Below are 23,413 nucleotides of genomic sequence, written 5' to 3' on the forward strand. Positions count from 1 at the left end.
GACATGGACGATGGATTTTATGAAAATCCCTTTGGTCCACTGGGATGCAAAATGGCAGACAAAGAGCCCCACCCAGAAGGGGAAAGAAGGCAGTGACTGCAGGTGGTAGGCAATCCTCTAAGCCATGCTGGGATTCCTTGGCTGTATAGCAAGTTCTTATCTATTGTGGAGGGCACTGCCACCAGGCTGTCTAAGCTGAAGCCATTCTAGAAAGGAAGTCACCAGGGTAAATAAGAGCATTATGTTATGCTAGTGTATTGCATCCTTCCCTTCATCCAACATGTTTCCTCATCTTCTTAAAAAAAAGAAAATGATAGAAGATGGACGCTCTCTTGGCTTACTTCCCCATATTACTACCCTTTCTCTTGCCTTTAATCACCTGAGCTTTCTGAAAGCATTGTGTATCATTTCTCTCTATCTCATCACCCTTCGATTATTCCTGCTAAAGTCTGACCTTCATCACTTACCACTCCAACAAAACTACCCGTGGTTTTGCCTGGATCCCAAAAATGTAAATCTGATAAGCATTGTTCGTTCAGTACGTACCTAACTGAGCCAAGAGGGACTGGATCCAACCAGGCTATGTGATTGTGGACAACAGTGCAGCCCAACTTCATACCCAAGTGACCAAGAGGCTTTCATTTAGAAACCACAGTTTGGCTAAGCTAAATGTTAATCAGAGGCTTTCTACAGGGTGTAGCTGTTTTAAAGCATATCTGATTCTCTGCCCTGTCTCTCAGCCCATGGATGATGGGACCTTTTCCTTCAAAGTTGCCCTACCAGTAGGACACAGAAAAAGTGACTGCAGGTAACTTCAAAGTCTAAGTCACAGAAGACTGCTTTTATATCTCTGTACCTTAATTGTGGAGATAGTCCCTCTTAGAACCCAGGCAGCCCATGGAGTGTCCTACATGAAGAGATCCATTTGGAGAAGAAAGGAGGCATCAGCTCCTGCTAAGCCCCTAGTCTTCAGCTGGTGTGTCCACTGGACATCCAGGTAAGTAGCCAACCTGGAAATGGATTTTTCTGCCAGGCTGATGCTGTATGGAACCCAAACCTTCTATGCCCCGCTTTTCCCAACTGTCTATTTCTAAGCTCAAATAACTGATGCTGTAAGCCATGGTTTTAAGGAGGTTTTCTATGCAGTAATAAATAACTGGAAGACAGGATTATATAAGACTCTGGATTCTACTTAAAAATTCTAAAAGAAGGATAAGGTAAGACTATTCTTTGTACTCAACTGTTAAGTAAGATTTATGGGAGAACATTGATTTAGACTGAGTTCCTACATTAGATCCCAAGAGACCAAACAATAATGTAGTCACTCACATTCAAGCAGCCTGAAACCACATGAAAACTAAGCTGTTGTTTTTCTTAAATCTGACTTTTCAGCAATCAGGAAAGCTGAGAGCTAGACCCTCATATAGGTCATATTTAGCCATTACGATAAGGAAGTCAACTCTGCTTTGACCTTTAGAAGACTGAACAGCCTGATATTAATCAATCTACTTTCTAAATTATGCCTACCTGTTTTTGCTCAGAGCCACATTATAAAAACCGACTAGAAAGTTATGCTATGCCCAACACAGCACCTTTTCTTAATCTTTAGATATGATGTTTCTCAACACCACAATCCACTAGTAATTAATCATTGTTTATTTGTTGCTCATTGATGTTTTGAAATATGGTCTTACTATGTTGCCCAGGCTGGCCTTGAACTCCTGATCTTTCTGATTCAACCTCTCCAGTGTTAGGATTACAGATGTAGACCACCTCACTTGGTTTCAATTTCTTTCCATTTTTTCTTTTTAATGTCTGTATTATCTTTAAGTAGTTGTACAAAGGAGTTACCATTCAACAAAGCAGTTTATAAATATAATGCACCTTGATAGGTGTCACAAAACTCACATATAAGACACAATACTGCATTCTAAAACTACAAGTTATATAATAAAACTCGACTCTGACAACAAGGTTGTAAGCAGTTATTTGCTAATATATTTCCTAATATTGATTAGGCAATTAATAAATACAAACTTTTGGATCCAACTTCTAAGGTTACAGAAAATGTAAGTTTATATCTTTATTAGTCAGAAAGTAACATTAACTGATTTCACTGCTTTTAAATTTTATTATTCAGATTACCTATATTATTATAATTTCATCCATAATCTAATCCAGGTTCTAGGACATAGATTTCTCTATATGGGGTCTTGATTCTCTCTTTCTACAAAAGAAGCAAGACAAGAAGCTTTTGTAAGTCTGATGTAAAAGAAAAACAGTAAAAGAACTCATGTTTCTCTTCACTCAGAATTTGGCTACACTTTGGAGCAAAATGAAAAACTAGAAACCATACATAAAACAGATTTTTCCTCTATAAACCAAGCCCACTTGCAATAAACTCTATGAGATATTCAAATTTGCTTGATCATAATAGAGCTGTTTAAAAATACATGGCTGGAATTCACATTTTCAGATTGCAGATGGAGCAATAAAGATACTATGAATTAGTAATGAACGAGTGATTAAAATCCAGGGGGGAAGGAGGTGGTGGGCTGTAGACATGGTATCCTGCTCTTTTGATCACTTACACTCTAGGTCTTCCTTGTTCAATACATAATTTGAAATGCTAGGTAATATTTGTGGGCAAACATCTGAGTGCAGAAATCAAGAAAAGAATTCTTATTCTGTCAAGGTAACTGATAGTGGCCACAGGAACCATCATGTAAAAGATGGGCTTATTAACAATCCCATTAGTTTATTAGGAAGCAAACTGCTAGGGAACTGACACCCCTGAGAGTGAATAATGAAGGAATGAGAGTGGATCAAATGCCCAGATCCAAGAAGAACTCAAACCACTCATCCAGTCATACCCGAGGCCCTTTCCTGATTGCTACCAATTGGCCTTCCCAAGCTCACAATCTCAGAGTGCCCTGCCACACAAGTTAGTGCGGGCATTTGTATGAAAAAGTAAACAACCACCAAACAAGTAGGCCCTAAATTCTTATTATATATGTATATAATATATAAATATTTATATTATATATATATATCCCACCTACAATTTAAGAAAGACAATAACTGCACACCAAGACTATTGGTCATCTAGTGCTACTAGTTGAGCCCTGACAATGGTCCAGGCCTGATCATCAAGCACAGGTAACTAGAGAGACACCAACTTCTGGCCTAATAATGACCTCTCACTACTGCTTCCTAGCCATGCAGCCATGAACTGGAGACCTCAGCTTCTCAGCTGTCGTATGCAGGTAATATACCCACCACTGTGAGGAGCCAGTGTGTTAATGTACGTCCCCTCTACATGTGTACCTGGACTAGCAGTGCCATCTGGGAACCAGTAGGACATGCAAATCTCTAGTCCCTACCGCAAACCAGCTAAATCATAAATGGAGTGAAAGGTCATGGGGTTGGGAACCACCTCTATTTCAATAGACCCTCTAAGTGATTCTGACCCACATCCTATGGCATGGTTATCATTCCTATAAATAGCTTACCTCATCCCTTCTTTTCAATGCAGATAACACAATGTTCCATTTACAGCAAGTTCCATGTCTGTGGCTGTGGTAATGAAGGTGGTGATAGTGACCATGGAGATGATTCAAGCTGTACTTTTTCTAATTAGAATGACTAGAAGAAGACAGGGACCACAAGATACCTTAATCTATGGCTGAGCACTTAAATGGTTAACTCAGTAGAGTATCATTTCTGTAGCAATCTAAAACAGAAAGGTATAAAAGGATTTTTTTTGGAGGGGGGTCTGGTTGTGGGCCTGAACTCTGGGCCTGGGTGCTGTCCCTCAGCTCTTCAGCTCAAGGCTAGCACTCTACCACTTGAGCCACAGCACCACTTCTGGCTTTTTTCTTTTTGCTTATGTAGTGCGGAGGAATCGAACCCAGGGCCTCTGGCATGCAAGGCAAGTGCTCTACCTCGGAGCCACCTTCCCAGCCCTAAAAGGATTTTTTTCAATATGTAAATTTGCTTTATTTTTATATCCATCAGAGTACAAATTTCCATCATTCATTCAGAAAGTTTCAGCCATTTAAAGAAAAGGATGCTAAGGTCCTTCAACCCTGAACTTCCCAGCTGTCAAAGGATAAATTTCTGATTATAAATTCACCACACCATGATGTTCTGAGACTACAACACGAAACAGACTAAGACAAGTGGCTTTGTCTTTTCCATGGTTCCAACTCCACAGCCCCAGATGTTTTGGCATCCTGTACATAGCTCCAGCTGTTGGCCTCGGCCACACCACCACCCTCTGCCTTTGACACATCAGCCTTTGTGGATGGAATGGCTTCCTGCTGTTGTTAACCTCTGAGTGACCTCATCTTCCTACCTGGACTTTCAGGTCCATCAAAGATCTTCATAACTAAATCCTTGTATATAAGAGCGACTATTTGATTGCTTAGGCCATGATGAATGCTGCTTCCTTTTCCAGCTTCAGTCCTAAACACACTTCACCTACTGCCATAGCACTGGAGACTTCGCTTGGCCTTTTCTCATCCTCACAAACTCACTTATTTTAGATTTTTACTTATTACTTTCTGGTGATCAGTATGTTTTGTCACTACTCTATTCAATGGTGCCCTGAAGTCAGCCCAAGACCTCCATCACCCAGATTTGGTACACATCAAACTCTAGCTTCCTGGAGCAAGATGGTCTCTATTGATACCTACCATCTACCCATCCTGAACTCAGCATATGCCATTAAGAGAATGTCTGTTAATCAGGCAAAAGAAAATTGTTGACTTGAAAAATTCAAGCTCACCTGATCTTTTCACAACTTTTGCTTGCTGTTGGCTACAAAGAGACAACAGATGTACAAACTCAAGTCAGAACACAGTGTTCTAGAAAACGATAATGCTTTTGGCAATACCCATGTAAGTGCACTAAGTACAGTGTAATGACAGTCCTCCCTTGGTACTTCTTGTTTTGGAGAGAGACTGGGCCTTGTTTCAAGTCCTGAATTCCAAAAGAAAGCACTGAATTATCCTTAACAACCAACCTTCAGAAGCTCAACACTCTTAATGAATGTTTCAGAAAGTCAAAAACAAAAGAAAACAGATGATTGAATATAACAAGGATCATGATGTTGCTGACTTAGGATTGAAGCCAGGACCAGAAAAGGCAGAGACTTTTCCTGAGCATTCAGCATGGTATTTATACCTATGCATACCACATTGTGGGTCTTGAAAAGGTTCAGTTAGGAGCCATGAGATCTTCTAGACTAGGGAACACATGGGGTTCCTTAAATGTTATATAAACTGCTAGCAGTGATCAGCTACTTTAATGCAGGCTTAAGAGCCCTTCTGTAGTTGCTCCAGGCACTGGAGGTTTACACCTGTAATCTTAGCTTCTCAGGAGGCTAAGCTCTGAGGATCCTGGGTCAAAGCCAGCCTTGGAAGAAAAGTCTGTGACAAACTTTATTTCCAAGTAACCAGGGGGAAAAAAGCAGAAGTAGAGGCATGGCTCAAGTGGAAAAGATACATTAATAAAAAGAAAACAGAAAAGAGATAGCCATAGAGATGCATGTTGTTTTCTAAAGTATTCCATTGCACAAAGGCACAAAATTCCCCAAGAGTCTGTGCCAGCCTACCCAGAGGCAAAGATGGTATGTGCAGCTCTCAGGTGTGAAAAGCAGCCAAAATTCCACCCATTCTGCAGTCCAAAAAAAAAAGATACCCATGAGCCCCTGGGGCCAACAGAGAGCCTCTGTTGCTCTGCTCACTTGTATTCCGAAGTTGAGAGATTCTGGGATTTTTAAGGGCATCCAACTCTTAACAATGATATTGAAGCCTAATAAAATATGTCTATATTAACATCAATGTGTAACTCGGTGCAGTTCTAAGATGCATTGTTAATTTCATAAAATGACTGATTAAATTTCAAGTTTCTACACAAGTGGAAATAATTTGAATCACAGTACTTTAAATTATGTTGGACTTCTATTATTTCTTCCCTTTCAAGTATCCGGATGGTTTCATCCCTGAAAAATCTACAACCCAACAACAAAATTTTAGCATTTGAATCTCATCCTGGTTCTTGTCTCTGCTTAGCTACTAACTCTTCATGGGACCAGAGTGGATTTCATAATTTCTTTTCTGGCCTCAGCTTCTTCTTTGTAAAGTGACAAGGCTGGGCTAAATCAGAAGTTCCTTCTCAGCCTAAAATGCTCCAATTAAATTGACTACACCATTCACTCAAAAAAAAAAGAAAGGAAAAGAAAAGAAAAGAAAAGAAATAAACAGCCTAAGAAATGCAGATTTAATTCGAGGCAAAATTAAAGCATGATTAACACACACACACACACACACACACACACACACACACACACACACTTTTAGATTTTTCAAATTACTTGGGAGGTGATCTTGAAGCTTGGGGCATAGATTGTGAATTAAAAAGAAACAACAATATCAAAACAAGGGAATGTGAGTGATTTAGAATCCACTCCAAAAATTACTAAGGTTTCACATGAGTAATGCACTTTTTTTTTAAATTGGAGTCAGAAGCTTTTTCCTTCAGTACAGAAGATGTGGTAGTAGTTCTAAACGATCTTGCCTGACAGAATATGAGAACAAAAAAAAATCAAGCATTACACTGCATGAGATTTCATCTCATCACAAAGATATTACAGCTAATGAGAAACAACAGCATTAAGTTTTATGTATTGTTTTATTTATTGTCTTAATAAAATGAAACATGATCAGGAAATCACTCTGAATATAATATAAAGATTCAAGGCCACTAGCAAATATATATCTGCAGACATAGACCTGCAAATATCCTTTTTTTTTAAATGTGTAGAAAGTACTGCTTATGGCAAGTGCCAAGTTCAATTATCTCCATGACATTGTGAATAATTAGATACCTGTGTCCAGGATCATTTTCCTAAGAAATTTAGGAACCTAACAAATGTGAAAAGGATTTGATCCCCAACCTAACTTATAGTTTAATCTATAACCTTATATAAACTAGCAAGTGAAGTACCATAAGCCATATATTAAAGTCACTAATTAGCTGTTCTGTCCACTAAATTAGATTTCAGAACAGGTAAAAGGAAAACTGCTTCACAAAATTTATCCCATTTAATCAGACAAGTACACTAGAAACCTTTTACATTTTTGGAATTCACAACCTGTCAGGAAACAAACAGTAGCAGTAACAGGAATAATATTATGTCATTAACGTTTTGGAGCTTTGGTCAGCAAACTTACCTAATGCATGATCAGAAGGCCAAATATTCTGAATTGTGTGGGTCTAGAGATAAAATTAAGAGTATTATGTCATACTTATGTTAGAAAACAACCAACAATTTCCTAATTACGGATGAAGTGCAAAATATATTGTCAATTGTCAATTGAGTGGAATATTTTATATTGGAGGTTGAGGAATGAGGGAGATGGAAATCCTTTGGGGAGAGATAATAGTCCTTATAATTGGGGTTCAAGGTTAGTGTTCCCCATATCAGATTTAAATGTTCACCTATAAAAACCTGTCTCAGCTGGTTGGGAACTCCACATAGCAGGCAGATTTGCTTTAGTTTGCTGAGCCTGCTTTAGAGGACATGAAATTCTTGTATGTATCATTCATTCAACTTGTCATCATATTCTTTCAGTTTTCTTTCAAAAAATAATGAATGTGTATGTTCCATGTTCTGGGTGCTTCACTGAGCAATAGGAACATGGAGCGGGCAATGAATCAAGGGTATAAGCAAGAATGAAATCAAGACTGCCTTCAAGGGACCTACTGGTGACTAGGAGACAGTGACATTTAACACATGATTGGAACAGAGTATATGAAAGTGCCATCATGAATCTAGCAATTCTTTGGCCTGGACTTGCTTAGAGCCCCTTCCCACCTTCCCAGCACCCCTTTCTCATTCCACTAAGCCACTAGTTAAGCCCTGCCTTCACTTGGGACTTTCAACCTAACACCTGCCCCACACAAGCTTAAGCTGCCAGAACAGTCCATTCTTCCCTTAGCTCCACCTACCAGTGCACCACACCTGGTCCTCAAAACTCAAGTCAACAGATACTAAGATACAGATAAGAAGAACAAGTTCCGTGTACTACAGCATAATGAAGTGACTACAGATAGCAATCATGTACTGTATGTTTCAGAAAACCTAGAAGCTTCCAAATGTTTTCTACTCCCTGCCCACTCCCTGCCCTCTCCCTGCCCTCTGCCAAAAAAAAAAAATGATACACGTTGGAGTATTCAGATTAGAACACTAGTCCATTACATACTTAGCATCAAAACCCAATGCTACCTCTAGAATGTCATGTGCTAACTAAGAACAAATGTATATTTTGCAAAGTCAAATGGAAGAAAATCATAATGACTTTGGATTACTACATTAAGGACATGTTGAAATACGGCAGAACAATGATCTGAAAATGGACCTATTCTAGCTTAATTTTCTTTTCAAGCTATTCTCTCAAGATAATTGTGCTTTACATAAAAACCTTAAAATGGAAAAAAAAAAAAAAAAAAGTCCTGCTGGTAAAGGGACCACAGGCCTCATTAAGCATGCTCTGTAGACAAAGGCTGAGCTGCCACAGGTCAGCTGGGGGTGGGGCAGGGCTGGGCTTTTCCTCTCCCCCCAGGAGAACAAGTATAGCCCTGGGAATCCCCCACATAGACTTAAGCTCAGGACTGGATCCTACACCTCCCCACCTGGACCCCCTCTTTTTGATATATTTCATCACCCCATATAACTCATCTGACAAAAATGATCACTATGTGCAGTCTCAGGCTAGAATACTTTACAAAAAGGAGGCTTATAACCCTAAGGATGCATGGAAAGAAGAAAAAAAAAGCCACATACTTCCTAGGGCCCAGGGGTCCGTATAATCTGAGGTCACTGTCCTAGTGATTTATTGATCAACACAAACCCAGCCAGATCAATCCAGCTGACTCAGGACTGCCCATCAGAAGAGGCAGGTAAGTGGAGAATTGACACTAGGCATGGGAAAATGCTCCAATTCATGCAAGTTATCCTCATGACACAGTTCCCACTAGACGCATTGTTGCCTGCTTCTTTTTATTCAGAATTCCCTATTCTAAATCAAGTCATGCACAATACACCCAAACCTACAGCTCCTCAGTAAGATTCATTTTTAACTCCCTGAAGAGAAGTTATACCAGGGTTCTTCAGGGAGCTTTCTCCCCTCCTGTCGCAGGCAGTTCTGAGAGGCCTCTTACCCAATGCGCTGTCCCTTCATTCTGACTAGCTAGAAGCATCTCGAGAATAGCATCTACATCATCTATGTCTGAATAGGGCTAACATACAATGCTACATGAGGGATTTTATTTTTTTAAGGTTTCAATGAATGAAAGCAGGAGAATGCTCTGAATTAGCCATATTTAATGGTTAATGAGGGAAATCAGTAAGTCATTCTCCCTTTTCTTCTTCTCTTATCCCCAATCCCTGGGAAAACAAAGCATTAGATGAATATGTTGCCAGAGAAGATAGGAAATAGGGATGGGAGTGTTTGAATCATACAACTCTTTTAGACATTATTATATGGAGGAGAAATTTCCTATTTTTCTGAAATATCAAATTTCACTAATAGCAGATTTCAAGTTTACAAGATTCCTTGCCAATCAAAACCAGGAAGAGATCCTATTTCATACCCGGGAGGACAGCCTTCACAAGGAAGTCATAAAGAAAGGCAGCCTTGACAGTCCAAACGGGAATTGATATAGCTATAATTGAAGACAGTATCAACAGGCCTCAAAAAATTAAAAGAAGACGTACAGTATGATCTAGCAACCTCCTGTCTTGAGTACATATGCAAATGAAATATGCCACTTACTCAAAAAGAAATCTTCACTCATGTACCCACTACAACTTTAAGTTGTATGCATATTTTAATTAGTATAAATGGATTCATGGATAAGCAAAAATATGGTAGAGATATACAATGGAATATTATTCAGTCTTTAAAAAGGTCATTTGTGAAAACATGCATGAACTTAAGAGAATGTTATACTAAATGCAATAAGTCAGGCACATGAATAGTGAACAATTTTACTTAAATATAGAATCTACAAGAGCCAAATGCAAAGAAAAAAGTAGAAGTGTGGTTGCCAGGTAAGATCAGGGTGTGGGGAAAAAAAAAAGAAAGATGGTCAAAGAAGGAAAACTTTTGGTTAAAATGTAAGTTCTAGATAACTAATATGTGGTACAGCAACCAGTCAATCATAACGCATTATACACATAAAATTTTCCAAGAAACTAGATCTCAAGTACTCTCATTTAGTGTGCCCCACACACACTTTGTACAGTGTATGTACAGTGTAACTTGATTTTGGTGACCATTGCACAATGTATATCAAAACATCAAAATATATACTTTAAAGGGTTTAAGCTGTACGTGTAGCTCAGTGATACAGCACAAGGCCCTGGATTTTATCTCTATGCCAGAGAAAGAAGGAAGGGGAGGATGGAAAGAGAAGAAGGTGAGTGAAGAGAAAAAAAAAGAGAAGAACAGGAAGGTAGAGGGAAAAAGAAAACTAAATGCTTAATTTAGTAATTCTGCTTCTTGGAAAGTACCATAAGATATCAGATATTTATTCAAATGCTCAAATTTAAGAATTTCATCAACTTGGGGAGAAACTGAATCCAATTTAAATGCTCAAAAATTGTTCTATAGGACATTTTCATGCATCTGTTCAATTACATAATTTTGAAAATTTTTCAGAAAGTAAAAGCTCTTGTGGTAAATTTTTAACTGAGAGAAAATTTTAGGAGAAACTTGCAAAATTATATACTGTTATTTTACCTTTAATATATAAGTAAAATTGCAAAACTAGGAAAACCTTCTGAATAACAAGGCAATGCTGAATAACAAGGCAAGACTGATTATTCAGTTTCTTCCAAAAATGTCTTCAACAACCTTGTACTACATGAATTCCAAAATCCCAGAATCTCCTCCCTGACACAAGGACAAAGGTAAAATTACCCTCAGAGAAAACTACAGAATGAAACAATTTGAATGGGAGAGTTATCTGCAGCCCTCTTTGTTGGTGAATCCGCCAACCCTTCCCCACTCAAAGTGAAGAGAACTGGCTTTGTGTTCTGAAGGGAGCCAGTAACAGGGTAAAATCCTTGCCCTGTGTGAGTAATATAAGCCTAGCTCAGTCTGATTCTCTCTCCCCACAAGCAGTTTCCTCCTTGTCCTCACAGGAAGCATTACTTCCTAAGAGGAAAACGGTGGTGGGATTGATGAAAGCCTCCCGAGACTCTGGATCACTGCAGCCCAGGGAGTCAAGCAGCTGAAAAATGCAAGCACTAAAGTCAGAAACTGGAAGACACTGAATCAGGTAGAAAGGAGGTACTTTCCCAGCCCTATGTCCACAAAACACCCAGAAGCACTCCTGTTAGCCCCCAACCATAAAGGAAGGGGAGGAATCATGGGAACCTGGAAGAGAAAAGAGCAGCTGGGCCATGTGGAGGTCAGGGGCCTTCCATGGGTGTGAAACATTGTGGGATGAGTCCTCACATGTCTTCCTCAACACGCAAGGACAGTCTCCAGGCTATTGAGATTTCGCAAAAGGAAAACTTGCAGCCCTAAGGATGTGAGAGAAACAGGAAGGAGCGAAGGAGGGAAGTTCTTCAGCAGCAAAACATCCGCTCAACCTGAGGCACCCATTTCCCCATGGACAACCACATTAATCCAAGTCAGGTAAATCCACAAGGTAGCTCAAGAGAAAGGTAGCAAGAGGTTAAAGAGGATTTAGAAACACCAACGCTGTCAATGGAAATAGTTGTGCAACCAACTCTGTCAATGGAAATGCTTGTGCTAACGCCAGGAAATTCTTGGTAGGTTGACAGATCAAGAGGGTCCATGTGCAAACACACTATATAATTAAACCTAACAATTACAACCTTTAAGTCCCAGTGAATCGCTCTGTGAACCTGAGGACACCGTCAGTCCACAGTTGCTAACCTATTTAGCCATGATTCTCTTTCATGTAATTCAGAGACAGGAAGGAGACACAGCAAGTAGAAACAGTATCCAAGATGGAGGCCATTTTTATTTTTAGTCACTGTCTACAAATTAGGAGTTGGGGAGAGGTCATTCTGGCGTAGGGGAGTCCTACCAAGAGAAGATGAGCTAAATAGAGAATAAACGAGAGGGGAAGTGAGATACAATCAGAAGAAAACACTTCCATTTGGTCCTTAGGTCTTAAATAAAAGGGCTTAACCAGATGCATCTTGATGTTAGAATTTATTCTCCTTAATGAATTTTTACATATGCAATCATGGGTCCCCTAATGATAGGAATATGGCTTGCGAAGTATATAATTAGGAAGAAGTTCACTGTTGCATGCTTACACAAACTAAGATGGCCAGTATATCACTACAGTTTGGAATCTTTTGGGACTATCACTATACATGCAGCCTATGATTGACTGTCATTGAAAATGTAGTGCATGATGACATTGTATCAGGCACTGACTTGGACACCAGGTAGAATAAGAAAGCAAAGTCCTACCTCAGGGAGCTTCTAATGAAGAGACTCAGAGACGATCAAAAAGCAAAGACATTAACAGGCAGTCTCGGATGACTCTAGGACTAGGAAGGAAAAGGAGAGATTGCAAGGTCTGCTGGAGAGGGTTGGGGACTATTTGAGATGGGATTGTCAGGGATGGCCTCTCAGAGGAGGTGTGGCCTAAATGTGGACACTCAGGTCCTGTAGAAGGAAGGCTAAGTTCCCCTGCATTTGGGAATCGTGGACTGAGCTCAGAGCTGAAGCAGGGAGGCCCTCCGGGTTGAGAGGCCTTGGAGAAACATCGGCTCCATCCATCCAGGCATCCAAGCCAAATGCAGCCCAGGCTGAGCTGGGCCCACAGGTGATGTAAATAATTAATTACTTCTGATTCAAGAAGGCTTGAGTTCTCTCCCATAGGAATATTTCTAGGAATATATCCTAATTAACCAGCTTAATCTCGATCCCTGTAAATGATCTATGACTTCTGATTTAAAGTCAGTTCTAAATTATATATATATGCACACACACACATATATATATATATATACAGACATATATGTGTATATTAGTATAAAAAGCCATAAATTAACTATAATTGTTTCTGCCAGTCTATAAAATGCATAGTTAAAAATTAACACACCATGACTATATATGAGAAATGGATAGGGTTTATCGCTATGTGTCAAGGAATAATTATCATCTGAAAAAACAAAAAGAAGTCCATTCAGCAGGCAACTGCAGTCAGATGTCTGCTTTATTTATTTACAGCCTAGATCACAAAGCTGTATGCAGGAGAGATGTGAAAAAGAGATGAACCACCGTAAGGGTTACATGCCCAGTGACCTCAGATGTTCCTTTAGCAGGGAGGGAAGAAAGCAGAGTCCATTCCAATGGAAGCCATGATTTCTTCTTTCATTGAAGAAGACTATTCAGCAAACACTACACAACACTAATATCTATTCATTGTAGAGAATGGTGGGTAAGGCTGTATTACTGTTCTCAGTGCTTTTCCACTGGGAAACAAGAAAACAAAGGCAGGAAAGCCTGTTTCCAGAGGGAAATTCTTCCTTTAACACTTCTTGCAAATGTGTTCAACCAGATAGGAATGCCATAATTACTTCTTCTTGTTACTGTCTGCTTTTGAGATAATTAGCATTTATGCCCTTACATTAATACATGAGACCCAAAAACAATACTAAAATATACTACCTGGGCTGATTTCATATTGTCATCATAAAGCTCCTCTTGGAAGTTTGTCTGTCTGTGCGGCTGCACTCTGAGCCTTAAGTCTTTGTTCCAGCCTCAAAGAAGGGCTGTATGCCTCTCACAAATTCCCTGTGGCTCCATGTCTATCCTCGTGGCAGGGAGCAAGGTCCGAGTGTATCCACTGGAGTTTTGATTAAACCTCGGTCTAGGCAATACTGAATTCCGAGACATTGCAATGGGAGGGAGATGTTTTTGGAAGTTCTATCCTTCTGTCAAGTCTAGTCCTGAGTCCAGCTGGAAATGTAGATTTCTTTTTCCCTATTCTCTTTCCCTGGCTCCTGTTGAATTTCATTGACCTGAAGATGGTAACACTTGTTGCCCCTCTGCCAAAGAAAAAAATTTGGATTACAGGAGACACAGAAGAAGGGTGTAGGCAGTTTCTCTTCCCCACCAACACCCCAGCTTCTATTTCCTTTTCAGTTCTGCCCCATTAGAATGCATTCTCTAAACTCTCCAATCTTGTCTGTGACTAACTGGTGGGACACAAGAAGGAAACACCTACCATGTGCAGAGCCTCCATGTTTCCAGCCCCCTGGGGCTCTCCTCACTCAACCCACATGCCCCAATTCTCCAGTCACGCAGGCTGAACTCTTCTTTTTTAATTCTAATTTATCATTTCTGAGAAGTTGTACAAAGGGAGTTTCAATCCAACAAATCAGAGTAACATATCTTGACCAATGCCACCAACTCTCTCCACCAACTTTCCCAACCCCACCCACAGGAACTCTTCTTAACCATGTTGCCAGCTTCTTACCCAGGTTAGTCAGTGCTGAGCCCAACTCACCACACAGCGGTCCTTGCAAGCCCAGCATCCCCATAGGATCACCAGCAGTCAATCTGCTGCTTGTCCAGCTTTTAGTTATTGTGCAGTTGAGAGGGAAGTTCTTTCTATCCTCCACTCTTCTACCTGGAAACCAACTGCCTCTTTGCATGTTCATCCTATTCCCTGCACCAAGAACGACCTTCCTGCTTACCTCCAAATGTCAAAATCCACCTCTGAGGATTCCTCACCCATTAAAAGCATTCCTTAACCCTCATCCATATGTCACTTCCCCTTTCTGCAGGCTCAGAGTGCTGCACCTGTTTGCTTTCTATCAATTAGCACTATCCATCTGGCAGGTGGTGTATCTCTCGATATATTTTTACCTTACCTAATGGAATAAAAAAGGGATTCCTAGAGGGTCAATCTTGGCTCACTATTACATAATTCCTATACACATGCTTATCTTATATCTCAAGCAAAACCACACATTTTATGATAATATAGTACAAATATTTTCCTTTTTTTAAAAAATTAACATTTCCCTTTTGCATTTTTATACTGTCTTCCAAACAGTACAGAAGGTTAAGGTCCACCAAGACCTTTTCTGCCAGGTTTTAGAATCCAATCATAATTAGGTATAATTAAGGATCAAGGGTCCTATATTAAATCTACAGTTCCCTCTCAGTAGCTTCATGGCCTGTGGAAAATGACTGCAATCTCTAAGCATCAGTGGAGGTAAACAGGGGGAAATTAGCACTTCATTCACAGGATTGCTGTGAAGATTCAGTGAGATCATGTGTATGATAAGCCCTGCATAAAGGTTAGTGCTTTGGTATAAATACCACTTAAGAAAAAAATTGCTTCTAGCAGAGAATAGGGAAGGGGTTACCTTTTACTGAGTCCCCGTCTCAATGCTCCAGTGCTTCTATATTCTCTGCCTAACTTAAAATTCACAATTATACATATATATATAGATATATAGATATATAGATATAATACATTAGTAATTTTTATCATCGCTGTGACCAAAACACACGAGCACAACTCAAAGGTAGGAAATCACTTATCTTGGCCTCATCCATCACGGTGGGGAGAGTGTGCAGAATAGAACAGTTCTTCTCATGGAGGTCAGGAAGCAGAGAAAGGGAATAAAGGAAAAGGTCAAGGTAAAATATGACCCTCAAGGACTGGCCCCCAATGATAGACTCCTCCAACCAGACCCTCTATTTTCAACCACCTCCCAATAATGCCATCAGATTAGAAGTCCATCAAAGAAGGAATCTGTTCATTAAGTCAAAGCCCTCATGATCTAATCATCACAGGAAACCTATCATAGACACATTCCTGTGCTCCAACTAGTCTCCTCCAAATTTCTCAACCCAGTCAAGTTGACAATGAAGCATAACCATCACAATTACTGTTAATCTCATGACACTTCTGAGATGAGGTACAATTACTTGATCACCGTGGACCTGACATATACAGTAGTAGGTTTTACTTTCTTCTTATGATCACATAAAATATATTAAGCTGGAGGAGCTGGAGATGGTATATTACCTGCCTTGTATGTGCAAGGCCCAGAGCTCAATCCCCAGTACTGAAAAGAAAAAGTAAAAATGCACCAGGCACCACTGGTTCATACCTTTTAATCCTAGATACTCGAGGAGAATGTCACACAATGCTAGCTATCCATACTGAGTTTTCCTTTCTTTATTAACTTTGACTTTGTTCCAGGCAGCAATATATCTTCTTTAAAAAACAAAAACAAAAACAAAACAAAACAACAGCTGAGCCTGTAAACCTTCTCAGGAGGCTGAGATCTGAGGAAGGAAAGTTTGTAAAACTTTTGTCCCCAAATAATCACCAAAAAGCCAGAAGTAGAGCTGTAGCTCAAGTGGTAGAATGCTAGCTTTGAACACAAATGGTCAGGGACAGCACCAAGTCCCTGAGTTTAAGCCCCAGGATTGGGGGGGGGGGGACAACAACAATAAAAAAATGCCTCATTTCCATTTCCTAGGCTTCCCTAGCATCAAGGGCGACCATATAGCATCCTTCTGGCCAGTGAGAGGTGAACAACCATTAGGAGTCAGGGCCTTCTGGAAAAACTATCATTTTCCTTATAATGGCTGAGCAGCCTATATTCAAAAATCCAACATTTGAAATGCTCCAAAAATCCTAAAGCTTTCAAGGGATAATGTAATGCCACACAGATGGATGGAAAATTCTCCATGTGACAGGTCCCACTCAAAAACAGACACACAACACATAGTTCATTCAGGGCCTCCTGTGACTGCACACACATCCAGATTCCCCCACACAAGCACATCCACAGTGAGTAGCAAAGGGACCTTTGTTCAGGCCCTGTGTTCACACCAGCAGATTCCCCATGTGGGGCCTAAGTCTCCAAACATGCTTTTTTCCTGTTCTGTGATAGAAAGATATTATTGGAAATATCAAGGTATTCCATAACTTTGTACAGAACTCTGAACTACTTCTGGTCCAAGAGTTTGAATAAGGGTTACTCCACCACACAAGTAGAAGGTGTGGTGGCTCAAGCCTTGTAATCCTAGCTACTTGGGAGACAAGAAATAGAGGCATCTCAGTTTGAAGACAGCCTGGGCCTAAATGTTCCTCTCAACCATGGATTGGCCTGGCATGGTGGCAGCTGTCTATCATTTCAGCTATAGGAGAAGCACAGTAGCTGTGCTCTGTGGCTTTTTTCTGGTAACCTCCATCAACAGGAAAGTACAAGTAGGAGGATCTCAGTGCAGGCTGGTGAGGGATGAAATGTGACTCCTACCTCAAAAATAACCAGAACAAAAAAAGTAGAGGCATGGCTCAAGTGGCAGTCCCTGCCTAGCAAACTCTAGACCCCGAGTTTAACCCCAATCGCCAGTGCTCTTCAGAAACTGCTGATCTTGGCTTCATCATTGCATCTTCTTATCTCCAGGAAGGTGGAGACAAAGACAGAACTACAGAAGTAATTTTGTAAACCCAAAGAACGTAGAGAAGGTACAGGATGTGGGGACCCTGGCACCAGTCCTGAGCCTCCAAGCCTGCTCCTCTCACTATAGAGCGGGGAAAATGAGCCTTACATTTCTATCCAGTGTTAGGTTTTTCATTACACAAAGCCAAACTTAGTCCCTGGTGACCAGGAGGTGGAGAGGCTTAATGATAAGGGATAAATAAGATATGATCACAGTCCTCCATCTATCAGAGGGAAATAGGAAACTCAGAGGAATAATGTCACAATCCAGCTGTCATGTGATGAGCTTGAGAGCCACAGCTGGGGTGTTCAGAAAGGCCAAAGGAGGGAGAGATGGCTTTGCACTAAAAGCATTTACACTGAGCCATGTCATATGAAAATAGCATATTTATCATACCTCCTGCCAAGACACTGAATTCCAAGAGAAAAATATCTGCACCAATGAGATGGTACGAAATGCGCATCTGAGTGGTACTGCTGCACAGTCACTGGCCTTCCCCAAGCAGGACAGGGGACATGGCTGGGCTGGGTATGGGCATGAGAATTCTGTGTTCTACTTCTCTACACCCTCCCCCTCCCGCTTCCCGTCCACCTCCCAGAAGGTCCTAGAAATGTGTCCTCAGCACCCAAAGAGGAAAGGTTCTCCTTTCTCTCTACCACCCTCCCCTCATCCCTCTCTCTTTCCTCCCCTCTCGCCCTCCCTTTCTCCCTAAGAGATTTGGGTGCTGCTGGCTCATGCCCTAGGGACCCAGGGAAGGGTACATGGTTTTAAACCATACCAACCAAACCCTCAATGAGGAACCCAAGTCTACTCTAGCCCTACACCTCGTACAGTGGCCTGAAGACCTCAGACTTTGCCTCTTGGAGATCCTACAGGCAGGGGCAGCCAAGGAAACACACACACTGCACTGAAAAGCCCTTTTCCCAGGCTACAGAGGCTGGGCATGAGGCACCAGTCACAGACACAGCAACCAAACAGTGCCTCCAAGCCTCTCCCTCCCTGAGCTACCATGCGATGGTCCCATTGGGTTTGGCATTCAAGGCTGACACCAAAGAACCAAGCTGAGGATAGCTGTCATGTCTTCCTCTCCAAGCCCAAGGTCTCAGTGATGGCAACACTAATCCCAGCTGCAAGCACGCCAAGTCTCTGACTCAAGGTGGCCCCAGATGAAGGAGGCAGGCTTCTGGAGTCCAGGATACTGGGGAGGTAATGAAACAGCTGCCAGGTGCTGTTGGCCTTTCCCCCCTTGAGGCTCCATTTAGGATTTTTCTAGTCATTATTTCCTATTTAGTATTTTCCATTTATTCTGGGGTGTCATGGCCCTTGGGGACCAGGCCAAGAAGCTTGCCAGGGATCAATTCTGTCTCCTCTCTAAAGCTGACAGGCACAAGACCACCTGCCTGGTCTGCACCTTTTCTCCCAAGGCCCCTTGGTTTTCCTTGTAAACAACATCTTGGAGACCTTAAAACTGGTCCCCTGGATACACGAATGAGCCCTGCCTTCCCCATGCCGAGGAAGTATAGAAGCTATCATTCTCGAATGAAACTAGCAATGACAAAGGCAAATCCACAAACTTCAGTGTTTGTCATCTGAGGGTTAAATTCAATATGATAGTTATGTCTTCTTACATTACCAGTTGAATAATGCCAGGCATTACACTGAAAACACGTTTATGTTTAATGAACTGGGTGACATATGCAAATGAACACATGCAAACTTTTGGCTTTGGCTATTGCTTCTACATATCCAGTGCCATGGATTATTAAATGTATTCCTTAGCATAGCCATTCCAAAGACAAAGTAAAAGCTATAAAAAGAATTTCCCTCATCGTGGCCAACATCTGTAACTCCAGCTACTCAGGAGGTGGAAGGCGGATCATGAGTCTAAAGCCAGCTTTAGGTTAAAAAAAAAGTAGTAAGAGCTCATCTCCAAAATAAAATAAAAGCTAGACTTGTATTACAAGCCTGTAATCCCAGTTACTCAGGAGATGGAGTTTGGGAGTATCATGGACTCAGGTCAGCTAGGAAAGGTACGGGAACTGCACCTTTACCAACTAGCTGGGTGGAATGGTGCACACCTATAATCCCAGCGATAAAGGAGCCACAGGTAGAAGAATCATGGTAGGAGGCACAAAAATCTGTCTGAAAAAACACTAATGCAAAAGAAAAGGGCATAAGGTGTGATTCAAGTGCTAGAATGTTTACCTAGCAAGCATAAGGCCAGCTGGGGTTTGATCCTCAGTACCCTCTCCCCCCCCCCCCACACACACACAAAATACCCTGGTACAGACAAAATAAAAATGCAAATCTAAAATGTTACAACCATAAGATGTCTTCAAAGGCTGGCTATATCAATACTAAGTGAGCAAATAAATCTTCAAGCAAGCAAAGCCAGAAAGTTTGCATTGAATTTTTTTTCTCACAATTTAAAGATAATTAATTGATTCCAGCTTAAATTCAGCTCAAGAGAAGCATCTTGTTTATACTTCAAATTAGTTGAAAATCAGTATTTATTTTTCTTAATTAGAGAAGAAAGCAGGTAGAAAAACCTAGAAGGCAGCAAGATAGCATCCAGCCTTGAGGCTGCTCTGCCTGCCTGGTTCAGGATTTTCTGTCCACATGCCCACACTGCACTGTGCTAGACACCTTGAGTGTCTTCATCAACATTGCTCATAGATAAATAAATTAATTACTCACTTGGCTTGTAGGGTCTTAGGATGCGTATAGATAGTTAAAATAATAATCCAAGCAGCTAAAATTTCTGGATGCTTCTTACCACAGGCCAGGATCATCAAGAAAACTGTAACCTGGCCAGGTTAAACACCACCTCAGGTAGCACGGTCTGGATCTGAATGCACATCTAACCATGTAACTCCCCAACATCTCCTGGCACAGTGCCGATGGGTGGTAATAGAGCAGTGTGCAGCCAGGAGCCTGTGCCCACCACCTGCCATCTGGCTGGCCATCCTGTGGGAGTTCCACTGTGCTGGTCCAATATCACTGAGGAGCTTAGCAAACCCAGAAATGCTGTGTTGTCACTCAGATAGAGTGACCCTGCTAACCAGACTAGGCTTGAGAGAGACATCAATTCTCCATTGGGGGTGGCAAATCCCATCCCAGCACAATTTCCCCCATTTGCAAGATCTGCAATGAGGGAAGCCAAGTAACTCTCAGAACGTTGCTGGGGAAACGGGAATGAGGGCGGTATAACAGTGCTACAAGTCTCTTTGGAGCAACTAGAATATTTGGATTTTCCAGGCTGTCATTCCCTGCCACCAACCTCTACTCTGGGGATAAAGATTAGATGGGCAATTACAAGGTCTTTTTCCTTTTTCAATCATCTCTGCCTTAGAGAAAACCTCTTCTATTTGCATATCTATTTAGTCAGGTGTCTTGGGAACTCCTCCCTCCCCCATGTCTAAAGAGAGCTCTGATCCAAAGACTCAATAAACTGATATCAAAATTTAAAACCAACCTTTACATCCCTTATGTTCAATCCTTAAAACTGAAAGGAGGGCTGGGAAGGTGGCTCAGTGGTAGAGCACTTGCCTTGCATGCATGAGGCCCTGGGTTCGATTCCTCAGCACCACATAAACAGAAAAGGCTGGAAGTGGTTCTGTAGCTCAAGTGGTAGAGTGCTATCGTTGATCTGAAGAGGCTCAGGGACAGTGCCCAGGCCTACAGTTCAAGCCCCACAACTGACAAAAAAAAAACAAAAACAAAACAAAACAAAAACTGAGAGGAGCCATTTGACTTAACTCTTAAGAAGTTGAGCATAATATCATCTCTGTGTGCTCAGTATTTTTAACATGCTAATGAAGACAATAACAAGAAAAAATGTTATTATGCTGATCATTAGAAAAATATAATTACGATCAGGTCAGCCTATAGAGGCTCACATCTGTAATCTAATGGAAGCTAAGATCTGAGAATGGTGGTTTGAAATCAGCCTGGGCTAGAAAGTCCATGAGATTTTTATTTCCAATTAAACACTAAAAACAGGAAGAGAGCTGTAGAACAAGAGTAGAGCACCAGCCTTGAACAAAAAGTTAAGGGACACCACCCAGGCCCTGAGTTCAAGCCCCAGTACTGGCGCACGCGTACACACACACACACACACACACACACAATTATATCTCCATAAACATCACATAATCTTCATCCTGTTGGAATACCACAGTTGATTCAAAAAATGCAAACCTCAAATAAACTGTTTTTTTCTCAGCAAGAGGAAGCAAAGAGGGTGGGGTGTATGCCATTGTCACAACTGAGTGGCCCATGTTAGGAACAACAAAAATCAAAGGTATGGGAGAGACAGGGAGGTCTGGGGAGGAAGGCAGTCAACAAGTTTGTTTCTGGCACAAAGGAACTGTGACTTTCTTTTTTAGAAAAAGGGCCTCCTTTCAGAAGCTTATAATTAAGTTTAATAATACACTTGCATCACTGAATGGTGGCATGCATGGGAAGATTCTAAAAACACTTTGGAAAATTCAAGTGGCTATATTATGATCCATAAACAGCCCTGGTCCTAAATCCAAATGAAAATATAAACAGTCCATTTGAAATAGAGCTCTGACCCATATGTCTATTCTTAACTAAGCAGCCTATCTTTAACAATCAGAGACATTTTTCTTGCAGAAGTAGTCATTCATTACTGGAGAACAGGATCCTCCAATCTTTCCATCTCTCTGTCTTCCTGTTGCAGTAGGTGAATGGTTCTGTTGTGACCCTCTTGCCAGAGATGCGTGGCATCCACAGAGGTCAGGGCATAGACTCGAATCTACAAAAGCATAAGCAAAACAATCTTTTCTCTTATAAACTAATCACCTCAGGCACCCCATTAGAGTGACCAGAAGCTGACTGGTACAATGGATTTGAATGAATAAATAATGGCACATACATGTCATTAAAATATTATACAGACATTTCACTATCTAAAAAAAAAATTCCTCTGTTTCAAGAAAACCTGAAGTTTTACACATTACCTAACAAAAGTTACAAGGCCTTGAATTCCCTAAGAAAGCACTGGTAATTCTGCCTGAATCCCCTGTGTGTTAGAAAACATAGACATGCCAAGCATTTGGATTAAAACTGTATCATAAATGGTTACAGATTTTAAGTAAAAGTTAAGTTCTTTTAACAATATTTAAGACCTTTTAACAAATGACCCATGATTCTAAAATGTGGTATTCTAACCATGTTTATGTATACTATAAAAAATCAACTATCCTAATAAATATGATACATCTATGCAATCTAATATTATACTTCTACTTTTGTGAAATGGAAATAAATTTACCTTTATCTTTTCTCCTGTTAATTTTTGCTTTCACTTTTATTCTTGCTTTTCCCTCTGATGAGGTACGATTAGCAAGGAAAAAAAGAATATATTTATGTTGTACAAAATGATGCTGTGGTCTGTGTACATACTGTGAAATGATTAAATCGAGCTAATTAGCATCTACTGGATGTTTTCAGAGGTGGGAACATTTACCACTTATTCACTTAGTAATGTTCAAGGCTTAGATACTTATTAGTAGCTATAGTGACCAGATATAACATTTGGGGATGGGTGTAAGATATTAAAAACATAACACTGGCTGTAAATACAAAAGAGAACAGAAGGAAAGTCCAACAACTGTTAGCAAAGATGGCCACTGGATGGTGTATCAGCTAGGCTCTTTAACTCTGCAAACTCCAGGAACCAGTGCTGACTAACTTCAACAAAAGGACTACCATTAGGACATTGGGAGCTTGTGGGACTGAAAGCTGGGAAATCAAGCTTCCAAAGCAAGAAATAGCAGCAACTCTGGACAATTTCTAAATAAGCAACTTCAAGAACATCCTTACTCAGGGATGCGGGTCAAGAAACC

At 40.7% G+C, this 23,413-nt stretch overlaps 1 protein-coding gene across 4 annotated transcripts in view; it reads right to left on the reverse strand.

The window, feature by feature from the left end:
• Window positions 1-23,413, reverse strand: part of Csgalnact1 (chondroitin sulfate N-acetylgalactosaminyltransferase 1) — a 204,184-nt gene that overhangs the window by 155,514 nt on the left and 25,257 nt on the right. The window contains exon 1 of one of the 4 annotated variants that reach the window (XM_070016567.1): window positions 7,239-7,281. The exons of the other annotated variants lie outside the window; for them this stretch is intronic. The gene's annotated coding sequence lies outside the window, so the exon portion shown is untranslated. Of the gene's footprint in view, window positions 1-7,238; window positions 7,282-23,413 lie in introns of those variants that run through there. 4 annotated transcript variants of the gene reach the window in all.

This window comes from Dipodomys merriami, unplaced genomic scaffold (genome assembly GCF_024711535.1).
Source record: "Dipodomys merriami isolate MVZ:Mamm:240054 unplaced genomic scaffold, mDipMer1.0.p SCAF_12, whole genome shotgun sequence".
In the NCBI taxonomy this organism is placed as follows: domain Eukaryota; kingdom Metazoa; phylum Chordata; class Mammalia; order Rodentia; family Heteromyidae; genus Dipodomys; species Dipodomys merriami.